This window comes from Chinchilla lanigera, unplaced genomic scaffold (genome assembly GCF_000276665.1).
Source record: "Chinchilla lanigera isolate Chin_1 unplaced genomic scaffold, ChiLan1.0 scaffold00039, whole genome shotgun sequence".
Classification (NCBI taxonomy): Eukaryota; Metazoa; Chordata; class Mammalia; order Rodentia; family Chinchillidae; genus Chinchilla; species Chinchilla lanigera.
In genome coordinates this window covers 3,357,875-3,370,765 of record NW_004955440.1, presented here as the reverse complement: position 1 = coordinate 3,370,765, position 12,891 = coordinate 3,357,875, and positions in this window count along the sequence as shown.

The window sequence follows — 12,891 nt, the reverse complement described above, 5'->3', positions numbered from 1 at the left end:
GAAATACTTGCTCTATACTGAATAGGCAATGTATATAAATCCATATCCATCCTTAAAACTTGCAAATTCCTTTTTCACTGCTAAAAACATTTCATTATTATTTGGCCCTTCAAACTATCTGGCTAATCTATTATATATATATATATATATATATATATATATATATATATATATATACACATATATATATATATAATTTTTTTTTTGAAACAGGGTCTCACTCTGTCATTCAGGCTGGCCTTGAACTCACTGTGTAGCTCAGGATTGCCTCAAACTCACAGTGATCCTCCTGCATCAGCCTCCCATGTGCTGGGATTACAGATGTGCTTCACCATGCCCAGCTAGTCCTTATATTTTTATCTTGTGAACAAACATGCCATTTAGGTCAGCCAATTAAAACAGATATTGCTGAGATGATAAAAGGACTGAAAACTGAGTAGAGGTATTTATTACTTTACAGAGGTCTTATCAAGCCCTCTTCTTAATTAAATTTCAACATACCAAAAAAGAATAAATTATAGTATTCATAGCATAGTGAGGTGACTATAGTTTATAATAATCTATTTATATTTCATGAAACACAAAATATAAATGATAAGGATATGGAAATGCTAATGTGATTAGTACATGTATATATATATATTGAAATACATTGTGCAGTACAAATACATACAATTATTACATGCTAATTAAAAATATTCCTACTTACTCTCTCCCACTAAATGTTGAGACTCAGGGGTCGGAGGTAGGGAAGATTATAGCTGGTTTATCATCCTATCCTAGTCTCCCCTCCACAGTACACTCCCTCTCCATCTTGGTCTTCCCTATATTCATCTCCACACGTGGCTCAGATGGAAATTTTCAACCTGAGTCCTCATGCCACACAATACCAAAGAGCATTGTTAACACTTATCAAGCTCATCCCATGTCCACAGAGAACATTAGTATTCAGTTCCGAGTGGCCGTTTACATTCACCCAGTCCCTCGTTCATTCAGTCAGTAACCATTTACCCAGCATGTTTCATAACAATGGGGATATAAAGCTGGACAAGATTGATCTCTGCCCTTAATTTGTTCAAAATTAATAGGGAATAAGCAGGGTAGCACACACCTGTAGTCCCGGCTACTTGGGAGGCTGAGGTAGGAGGATTGAAAGTTTGAGACCAGCCTGGGCAACTTAGCAAGACCCTGACTCAATAAAATAAAAAAGGGCTGGAAGCATAGCTCAGTGGTAGAGCACTTGCCTAGCAGGCCCAAACCCCAAGTTTAATAACTAGTACTATTTTAAAAATCGAATAGGGAAAGTAAAATATATATTCAGATCATTTTGATATAAAACGAGAGGAAAAAACAAGATAAATTGCTATGAGAATACCTAAAAAAGGGGTGAACTCTTCTGGAAAGAAGATGAAAGAGAATGTCATGGTAACAGCATGTAAGGTGACTTACAAAATTGGGTTTTAAAGATGTGAGATCTCAAAGATGAAGGAAAGGCCTTCAGACAACGGGAAGAGTATGCAAAACGTTTATAGGGTCAGCTCAGGCACACACAGCAAGTGACCCTATGTGGCAGGAGCACAGACTATCTGAAGAAAATGAAATGGAGGGGCAGGTGGATTGGCCTTGAGTAGAAGTGACTAATTTACTCAAAACACTCAGGAAGATTTTTTTCCAGGCCACTGGGCATAGTTTCTAAGTGTAGTGGATGACCACTGATCCCTTCCTAGTAGAATATCTTTACTCATTCATCCCAATAATAAGCAAAGCTTTGAAGAACATTTTTGTACAAGAGTTTTTTGGGTTTTTTTTTCATATACTCATACTAGTTCCTTGGACTGCGTTTCCTAGAAGGGGTCTCATTCCTAGATTAGAAGGGGACTTGATGGGCTATAAGGTACGGATGGTCCTCAGGCCAAGGGGTACTCCACAGGCAGAAAAACGCCTGTTCCCCGCTAAACCCCCAAACAGTTAATGGTCATTTTAAATCTTTATAGATTTGACAGAATCAAAGCAATGATTAAATTGTTATCTTAATTTTCATTTATTTGATTACTAATGAGGCCAAATATTTTTTATCAAATATTAGTGGCTATCTAACCAACATATAAGAGCTTTTAAGTTGGATTTTACTAGTAAGATGTAAACTAAAAAGAATGCACCAGATTCATTTTCATTTGGCTTCCTGAAATGAGATTGCAAAACTATTGATCCCCAAACCGCGTCTCCAGGAGATAGGGAAGGGCGGCCTGATTTTCCTATCGATTGCACCCACCCTCATCTTCAGTCTTCATTTGACGGGGAACAGCTGGCCTCTGAAAATTGGCCGTGCATTTACACATTGTGCCAGAGCTCCAGTTCTACGCCTTATCCAGGGCTCTTTGAACTTTGACCCACTCTTCTCCCAGCTTTTTGAAGCCTCATTAAAATTTATTCCTTTCTAAAGGCATGTATAATATTTTGCTTCAAATAGGTATTTATCTTGCCCTTCTACTAAAGTACAAGTTTCTTTGAGAGCAGCTTTGTCTTACCAGGTTATCTTACCTGCAATCCTTAACATGATGCCTCCAGTAGTTCTGAACGGAAATAAATGCAACAATTTTAAAAGTATTTATTTTCTTTACATAAAAGCAATTTTACTTTGTTGTCATTAGGACCTCATATTCTTGGAAAGACACCCCAACATGAAAACAAAATCTCAAAAAGAAGAACTCAGTTAAATAACATTTAATGAAATACTGCCCTTAATACATAAGAAATACCTAAATGGGATATTTCCTCCTTTCTAGAAATTTTCCCCTTTTATAAGCCAGCTGCTATCAGATCATTAAATTATTTTGTGTTCTAGTGGGTGCACATAAGAACATATTTTAAAATAAATTATGATTTGATTTTTGAACACAGGTTTTTTTCTTTTGATTCACAAATAAATTTGAGTTTTGTTTAACATCTTCAAGGAATGTTGATTTAAAAACTTCAGATTAACGTGTTTTCTAATTCATATTGTATTTCTCCACTGAAAAAGTTCACCTCTACTGAGCACAGGACTTCAGAAATAGAACCTTAATAGCATACTTAGCAAAGGAATAGTTGCCAGCTGACTAGCTATTGATTTAATGCTCTATCATTTCATGGTTCAATCATACCTACCATGGTGAATTAGTTGGAGCATCCTCAATGAACCAATAAATGAGCAATTTCCCCTACCGAAGGGACATGTTTCATGTGTGGCAGAAGCATACAGAACTTATCACCAACCATGTGAGGACCAAGTGCTGCACTGATTTACCTTGGATGATCTAGCCTTCTGTTTCCAGTAATGGTTTAGTACTCTAATTGGCACACACCACACACTAGCTTTTTGTTTAAATATTTGGGCATGTAATCTATCTCCGCCTGAGGTCAGGTACCATTATACATGCATTTTATCATTTTCAAGGACATATATTAGGTGGTCAGCATGTATTTGTCAAATGGGAATCAAATGTTAACACACAATAGCGTCAGAGTTTGCTATATGATTGTAGTTTTCAATCCTGGATGCCTATTAGCATGACCTGGGGATCTTTATTAAAAACACCTAGGCCTCATTCCTAGATTAGGTCTAAGGTCTTAGCATGTCACCAAGACCCTAGGATTTTAAAAGCTGCAAAGGTAACTATATTAGACTGCTCAGGCTAAGAACCACTGTTATACAGTGATATAAGAAGATAGGCAGGCAGGCAGGCAAGTGATCCAAAAAGTTCCACCATTTTGCTTTCTTCTGGAGCAGAAGTTCTCAAAGTACAAGCCAACCAACAGCATCAGTGTCATCCAGCCACAGTTAAAATCAGAAACACTGGCTGGGGATTTAGCTCAGCAGCAAAAGCGCCTGCCTGGCAAGCGCAAGGTCGTGAGTTTGGTTCCCGGTACCGGAGAAAAACCAAAAAAAAAAAAAAACAGAATCAGAAACACTGTGCATAATGTCTGGAAATCTGTATTTTGACAAGCCCTTTGGATGAATCTGATGCTGCTAAAGTTTGGAAACTACTTCACTAGAGAAATCTATGTTGAACTAAAAATGGCAAGGCTTTGGATGTTTTAGAGACACTTATTTCAAATATTTTGAACTTAAAACATAAGGCAGGTTTGGCTTCATGAGTCAACCCTCTGGAGATCCAGTCATTCTTAGTGCTGTCCTTTGCACCTAACAGAAGTACATTTTGGCATATACAAAAAAGCAGTCTGCTAAAGCCAGTTGGTGGAGGTTACTGCAGCCGGCACGCCCTGCACAGAGATACCCGGCCAGAGGAAGGACTGACCACAAGTCATCAGCTCCTGCTCTGTACTTTTGGTGGCTTCTGATGCTTGGGCAAGAGACCTGTTACTCAACCTCACTTTCCACTCATTGTAAAATCATAGGCGGCAGGAACTTCAAAGCATGGGCCCTGCTTTCTAGCCAGCTTGGCAGACCTTTTTAAGAAGGCAGGCTCAAGAAGACTAAAGATGTATTATGTACAGGTACAAATTCCCTGTGATGAATGTGATCATTTGAATATCTAAAATGTATCAATAAAATTAATTTTAAAGAAAACAAAGCAGCTGTCATTAAAAAATAAGAAAGACAGCAACAACAACGTGTATGCGATTGTGGCTGTAGAATGGAGGCATTCTCATCCCTTTTCCTTAAACAGCTTCTTCCTCGAGTGATTCAGCCGGGATCTCACTCAGCCTTGGAAGGTGAAAAGCAAGAGGGCAGTGGCAGTTGGTGGTGGCAAGGGGGAAGTGACAAAGGGAAGCTTGGGCGCTGCTGGCGACAGCAGAAGCAGTGAGTGGCAGCACATGATGTGGTGAGGGGCTGAGGCTGTGACTGTCACGCTCCACTGAGGCAGGTGACTTTTTTGCCACTCCTTCATCCAGCATCCCTTTAAGGGACACGCAGATCAGGGCGCTGGCATTAAAGTGATTGAAGGTTCAACATCAAGTAAGGTTGCAATTCCAGACCTTTGAACAAATTTCCAAGTTTGGTTCCTGGGCAACCTGGCTGGAATCACTAAGTGTGCTTACTAAAGACCTCTACCCCAAGCCTACTAAGTCGTCATTTCTGAGGGAGGGAGGTTTAGTGTCCAAAAATCAGCACACTAACCAGGTTCCTCAGGAGACTCTGATACAGGGGGTCTTTAAGATCTTATCTGCACAAAATATTTTTGTTGATATGAAGTTACTTACCATTCGACCTTGGCTTTATTTTTTTTATTTTAAAGAGAAACAAAAAGGGGCTGGGGATTTAGCTCAGCAGCAAAGCACCTGCCTGGCAAGCACAAGGTCGTGAGTTCGGTTCCTGGTACCGGAGAAAAACAAAAAAAAAAAAAAAAAGAGAGAGAGAAACAAAATTTCAAAACAAGAGGAGGGTAACAATGGTTAATACATTGTGTATTGTTTTCTTTGAATTAGTTACTCAGAATACAAGATAATTGGCATTTACTTGTCCAAACAATATTAGCACAAACATTTCTTTTCAATGGTATTCGTAGTATAATTATCTTAACTATCTTATATATATATATTTTTTTTCTGTTTTGCTTTTCCCTTCCTTCTTTGTGCAAGGAATTACAGGATATAGTCTTAAGATACAGTTCCTGGGCTGGGGATTTAGCTCAGTGGCAAAAGCGCCTGCCTGGCAAGCGCAAGGTCGTGAGTTCGGTTCCTGGTACCGGAGAAAAACCAAAAAAAAAAAAAAAAAAAAAAAGATACAGTTCCTTACAAAAGGTACTGGTCATAAGTAATAATATGGTACAATGATAAATAAGCAAATACATGTTAAACTGTGACATGGTTAGATGAGACAGGAAAGGGAACACTGAAGGCTTGTAGGCATTTAAATGAGAACATTAAACCTCTAGGTTGGGGGAAAAGCGTTGGGAATGGGGTGTCATTTCAGAGTTGTTAGAAGACATTTCTTCTTTTTTTTTTTTTTTTTTTCTGGTACCGGGAATCAAACTCACAACCTTGCGCTTGCCAGGCAGGTGCTGTGCCACTGAGCTAAATCCCCAGCCTGAAGACCTTTCTTCTTAAAAGAAGAATACACACCTCCTGGTATGTATTCCTTGTAGATGTGCTCCTTGTAGATGTCTGAGATCATTTTTGCAGGAACAGAGAGGATATCAATAGATGAAGTGGGAGGACTCCAGGAGGTATGTTGACTAGTATTTCTGCCACCTTTGGAATTTGCTTTTAGTAAAAATCCTAAAAGCCTTGGAGGTAGGACCTTAGGAAGTTGAGTTTTCTTCCAGATTAACTGATGCCAATCTATATGTATTGGATCCAGTAATTTCCTTTGTGATCTTTCCCAATTTAAGAATGTATATAAAATTGAGACAACATCAGGTAATTAGACAAATAATTTTTTAAAACACGGGGCTGGGGATTTAGCTCAGCGGCAAAGCGCCTGCCTGGCAAGCGCAAGGTCGTGAGTTCAGTTCCCGGTACCAGAGAAAAAACAAAAACAAAAAAAAACCACTATGCTGTTTAAGGAGAATCTGTGGCTCTATTTGAAAGGCATCTGAAAAAAATACAGTAGAATGATAGGGAGATGGATAAATACGTAGGTAAGTAAATGGGCATAGGGTATTCCCTGTCAAAATCCTTTCAACTTTTCTGTGAGTTTGAATTTTTTCATAACAAAATGGGGGAGAAATGTTTTGCTCCCATGGGTCCCGTAACCTTGAGTGTCTTTGTACTTAGTTAGCTCAGACTTCGCCTTTCTCTACTGTCTGAACAAGTCCATGGTCAAGGTCCCTTCTGGTTTCCAAAATCTCTCCCTCCTCCTTGTTCTCTGATGGGAGGGCACACAAGAGTGACCACCACAGAGAGCAGCCATCTGATCTACCACGACTTAGCTGTGCTAATAAAGGTAGTTAATCTTCCTTACAGTGTGTCAAGGATGACATAACTCGGACCAGACAGAGTTACACTGTCGTCTGTGGCTCTACAGCAGGTGCCTGTGAGTCAGACCTTGAAATCTGTTTTGAAACTGACCACCTGTTACTGTGATTGTGTGGCCGTTTTCCTGGCTTATGGGATTTGACTTCAGCTGTTGTTCTCAGGCGAGAGTTTACTTCCCTTAGGAATCACTCAGTTCTTGTGCCCTAAACTTAGATTTGTGTGGAGGGATCTTCCAGAGACTGAGTCAGCTATGCAAATCTGAACAGGCTATCAAAGATCCTGAAGTTGCCCACAGACTTGAGTAACAGATTTTAAGGGAAACAGTGACAATACCCTTTTAAGACTTTTGTTACAGACAACGACTTCTAAGTTTTGCTTCAGGAAGTAGGAGCTAAAGGATCAGATTTATAGATGCTCCTGACTCCATTTTTTTCTTCTTGCTAACAGAGAGCGAGGTGCTGAGTCAGTTCTCTGCGTTGTGCTGAGTCAGCACTTCCCTGGCATTCAGGGCTTCCCTTAAAATTCCTGTAGGCATAAAGTTTTACTGCAAGTTAAAACTCCATCAGACAACAACTCAATATTTCCGTGATGGTTTGGAGGGAAGGTTGTGGTTTGGAAACTAGACTGGACCTTGGAATTAAAGTAAGTGAAGCTCAGTGATATTATTATAAAGAGACTTGAACAAAGGCTTAAACTTTGCTAAGGCTTGAATTAAACATCTCTTTATATTGCAGACTGTGCACACAGAAAGGGAAAGGTAATTTTTAAAAATTCAAAATTTTTATCAGTTTTTTTTTTTTTAAGTCACGGTTTTCTAGCTTTCTCTTCCTGCCTAACAAACAAAAATTAAGTGGCTTCAGAGCTGAGTGCAGTAGCATATGCCTATAAATCCAGAACTCTGGGAACCTGAGGTGGGAGTGCCACAAATTTGAGTTCCAACTAGAGAACTTAGCAAAATCCTATCTTAAAAAAAAGAAGAAAAAAGAAAAGAAGGGCTGGGGATGAAGCTCTGCTTCTGAAATGGTTATGAAAGCACATTTTCTTCATTTTGGGAAACAGAGATGTCACAGAACATAAACCCCAACAAGAAGTTGATGTGAACTCCACTGACTACTACCTTGGAAAGACAGGCTCTATTGTTTCCCAGGCTGGGAGGTACGCTTGGGTAAGAAAGGCCCATGTGAATGCAAACCAGGCTTGAATAGGACCCCCAACAGCCTGCACCCAGTTGTCACAAGAGGTGTTATGAAGATGATGAAGATTTGGGCCCATAGCCCAAAGAAACAGAAAGAGCCACACATAAGTACCAGACAAGCTCTTAGTGTTGTGAGAGTCCAAACATTTAGAAACCGAATTTTCTACTGGGAAACCACTGAACTCCTTGAAGCTTTCGTCTCCTTTTGATCTGAATTTTCCACTCCTAGGCAGGCTTTGTGAAGGTAATGGAAACTTTCACAGACCCGACATTGATGGAGATATGTAGTGTGCCTCAGGCACTAAAATGGAAAACTTTTTAGAAGGAGAACTGAAACATGTTGGAAGTGTTGAAGCATACAGTGAGAAGCAAGGCAGAAGGGAAATGAAGTCTACTAGTCATAGGTATGAGGTCACTCTAGAATCCATCATGATGATGTAACCAGGAGATGATGAAGACTTGAAACAGAGCTGAGAGAGATGAAGAGGGGACAGGAAGCAAACATATATGCAAGTAAAATCAAAGAACTGGTTTGCTTTCCAGAGAAAAGATGCAAGGAATCCAGAGACAGTGCTTAGGTTTCTGGCTATGACAATGCAGTGGATGATACGGTCATGAGCTTATTGAGTATATCCAAGAGGAAGAATGGATGGGGTGGAAGAAGAAGGTAACAAATTGGGTTTTAGAAACACCAAGACTAAGATGTCTACAGAGCATCTAGAAGAGAGATGTTCTGTATACCACGGGATTTATGAGTCTGATGGTTGTTTGGGCAGAAGAGAGATTTGGGAGTTACCTGCTGATTTGGAGCAGTGTCTTTAAAAGTTAGTATTACTAACCAAGTGAATCAGTGGTGCCCGTGGCTGGAGTGATTGCTTAAATAGTCAAAGATGCTGGGCTTAAGGACTTTTTTTCTTTTTCTAAAAAAAAAATTTATGTCAGTTAACCGAAAGCTGTTGGGTTGGTCTGGAGCAGTGGTGGCGAACCTATGGCACATAAGCTACAGAAGGCACACAGAGCCCTCTCTACCGGCATTCGAGCCAAGCAGTCCCAGCAGCTGAGCATCAGATGACAGTTGTTTCTCCTAAACTAAAACCTCAGTAGTCAGGTTTAATTGCAGCATCGGCACTTTGCAATAAATAAGTGGGTTTGGGGTTGCAGTTTGGGTACTGGGTCTCTAAAAGGTTCGCCATTACTTGTCTAGAGGGTACCAGATCTTACCTTAGAATTGTCTGGACCTTGGTTCTTATAATTCTTAATTCCCAAAATTTGATTCATGCACTTGGTTGATATTTGCTTAGAACTTTTGACATGCCAGACACTATCCTGGGCACTGAAAATACAATTCTGAATAAAATAGGCCTCAAAATGAATTAATAAAATGATTCCAGGCAGTAATATATACCACAAAAAAATAGAAAACAGAGTAGTGCAATAGGAAGGTGAAGTTGGGGGTGGTGCTTAATATAGAGAGATCAGAGAAAGCTCCTCTAAGGAAGTAACGTTGAAGCTGAGCCCACAGTGAAGTAAAGGAATTAGCCATACTGAGATGGAGAAAGAGAACTGTAGGCAGGGGAAACTGAATGCAAAAGTTTGCAGGCTGAAATAAGCGAGGTGGGTAGAGCTCGAAGTAAGGAATGGAGATAGAGTGCTATAAGATGAGCTAGAGACCTGAACAAAGCTAGATCCTGTAGGATCTTGCAGGCTTTGGGGAGAGTGGATTATGAGCCGGGTTTGTAGATCACACTTTTATAGGTCAGCCCTTCCTACACTTTGAGGTGCATGCAAATCACCAAGTGTCCTGTTAAAACGCTGATTCTGACTTAGTTAGGATAGCAAGGGGCCTAGGCATCTACATTCCTCATAAGAAGCTGGGATCCAGGCCACACTTTGAAGAGCAAAGAAGAAAATGCTAGGAGAAAATAGGTCCTATCTTCCTTCAGCTGGAGAGAAGTGTGAAGTTAAAGAACACAGGCAAAATAGAGGCTGAGGAAAAATCATGATACTGGGGAGTTATGGATACTAATAATTTTTATTCAGGAAGATCTGCAATATTCCTTTTAACATACAGGTCAAAAGATTAAAAGATCTAAATAGAAATAATTCTCCTCATAATTTAGGCAGAAATAGCTAGTATGGCTTTATAAAAATGAGTTTGCTTATAGGTTAGTACAGCTGCTTTATCCTGTACCCTGCCCACCTTGCTTAGGAAGGTAATGACGGTTTCTACAACATCTTTAAGAGGCCGGAAGGTGATGCCCTGTGCCACTGTGCCCCTCAAACATTCTCTTAAGCCCTCCTAACCAGTGTTGCCAACCCTTCTTCCTCCATCTCTTAAATAAGGGTCTAGGACTTGGATGGAGTGAGAGTAGAAACAGAGGCCTAAGGATAGCAGGAAGAAAAGAGCATTTCAGACACCTGTTTGTTGCCTTTCTGGTATTGCCTTGAGTACAGCCATGAAAATACAGCCAGAATTTGCTTCCCCTACACCACGTGCTTTAGCAGACAAGAATGCGAACTGAGTAGTTTTACGTTAGAGGCCATATGGATTTTTCTTTTAAGGAATGATCTTCCTAGAATGCATCCAGAAGCCCAGCACAGTCAAAAAAAAAAAAAAAAAAAAAAAATCATAAGCAAAATCAGATGCCTCCTTGCATAAACTTCCATATCACACGATAGGTCCCTTGTTTGCTATCATAAGCACGTGTTTCCCCAAAATTTCCTGTTTTTTAGATGATTTGTGAATTGGAAACTTTGTCTGTGGAAGGAAAGCCACATTATTGAAGCTGTAAACAATAGAATGACTACGGCTTTAATCCTTTGAATAAGGCTTTGTTTCCCATTGACCGAAAACTTCCTTAAGGAAGGAAAGCTAGGAAGACTTCAGGAAGGCATGTATTTTATTTTGCAGCAGCTTTGTGAGGAGGAAACTCATTTGGAAGACTTAAGACTCCCTTTCCGGGTCGATGGCCACAAGAACACGCAGCCATCAGCTGCAGACAGGGCTTCCCACCCACCAAAGACTTCCCTACCCCACGGCCAGCTTTGTTTTGTTATTGTTATACTGACACCCACAGACGTTCATCCTGTGCTGGAGTTTCACATATTCCAGGGACATGACTAGGAACAGGTGTACCCAGTGCTTATCTCAGTTACTTCCATGGGTTAAAAGCATTTCACTAATATCTTCCATAGCTTTGCCTTGCATATTCCTTAGTTCATGAATTATCTGTTAAGTAAGGAACTGTAATAATAACAATTGCAAAAATAATCATCATCCATTCAACTCTTAAGTTACTTTAAATTACACTTTCCTCCCTCACTGCTACTAAATGTTTATTTAATTTACACACCAACAGTAATTCTCTTTAAAAAATCAAATAAAACCAATGGGCAAAGCCATCTTTGAAGGGAAAGGGTCTGTGATAAGAAAAGCTGGCTCTAAATCCCAAAATGCTGATGCAGCCTTTCCTGTTTTGTGCAGACTCTGTGTTACAGGCATAAATTACAGAGCTCAGTGCATGGGCTGTCAGGCCCCATTGCAGAAGTCAAAAGGGCCTCTTGGGCACCTGCCCCTTCTACGTTTCCGAGTGATGTCATCCTCATTTACTAATCCCTGCTGAATGAAGAATAGTACACACACCACCTTATGGCTATGAGCCCTCAGGGCTGTGCCTCAGGTATGTATCTGGGGACATAATTTAGATATCCGTCATCCTCAGAATTATGTTTCAGGTAGTAGATCTTAATTATGGATCTACTCCATAAGTGACTTCTCAGAGACAGAAGGTACAGCTGAGGTTAGGCTTTGGCCTTTGTTAGCCATAATTAGAGCAGGCAGCTCCTCCTCATTCATGGGGTCTGTCTTGACAACATCACCTGTGCCATTGGGAGCAGCCTGCCTGACCACTTCGTTAGGGACACACTGGGAGGAAGCGGCTGGTCCTTGGCTGAGAAAGACAAGATCCACTTCCAGCGCTTTCCAAAGCTGTGCCTGCTTTGTCTTAAATCAGGGAAGGCCTCCAAGTTACTTTCAGCAGAATATTTAAAAGGATGTTTCTATTTTAAAGTTTTTAAGGGTTTTGTCCAAGCATGGACTCTTTCAAGTCTGCTGATAATTATGAGTCATCTCCCCACAAAAAGCACATACGTGGCAGACATGGTGGCACACACCTGTAATTCTAGCACTCCAGAAGGCTGAGACAGGAGGATCACAAGTTTAACTCAGCCTGGGCAATTTAGAAAGTTAGTGAGACTGCATCTTAAAGTTTAAATTTTTAAAAGTTGGAGATTTAGATCAGTATGAAGGTCCTGGGTTCAGTCCCCAGTAACACATACACACACACACACACACACACACACACACACACACACACACTCACGGAAGGCTGGTAGCGGGGAAGCTCAGGGCTCCCTGGGCTCAATACCCGGGACAGCTTTAAAAAAGAAAACGGCGCCTACAGAGATGGTTGCAGTGGTGCATGCTTATAATCCAGTACTCAGGAACTATTCAGGAGCATCAGAAGATTGAGGAGACTCTCAGAATAAAAAGGATTAGGGATGTAGCTCCCTGGTAGAGAATGTATGTGGCATGCATGAGGCCCTGGACTCAATCTCCAATTCTAAAGGGGGGAGCACACATATAGACACAATGTAGCATAATACTGCAAGGACTTTGTAGACCTCTGGAAACTGTAATATCAGATTAACAGGATTTGATCTAAATTTAGGTGCTTTTTTTTTTATTTTGAACTGGAATCAAGTATGAAAGAAAA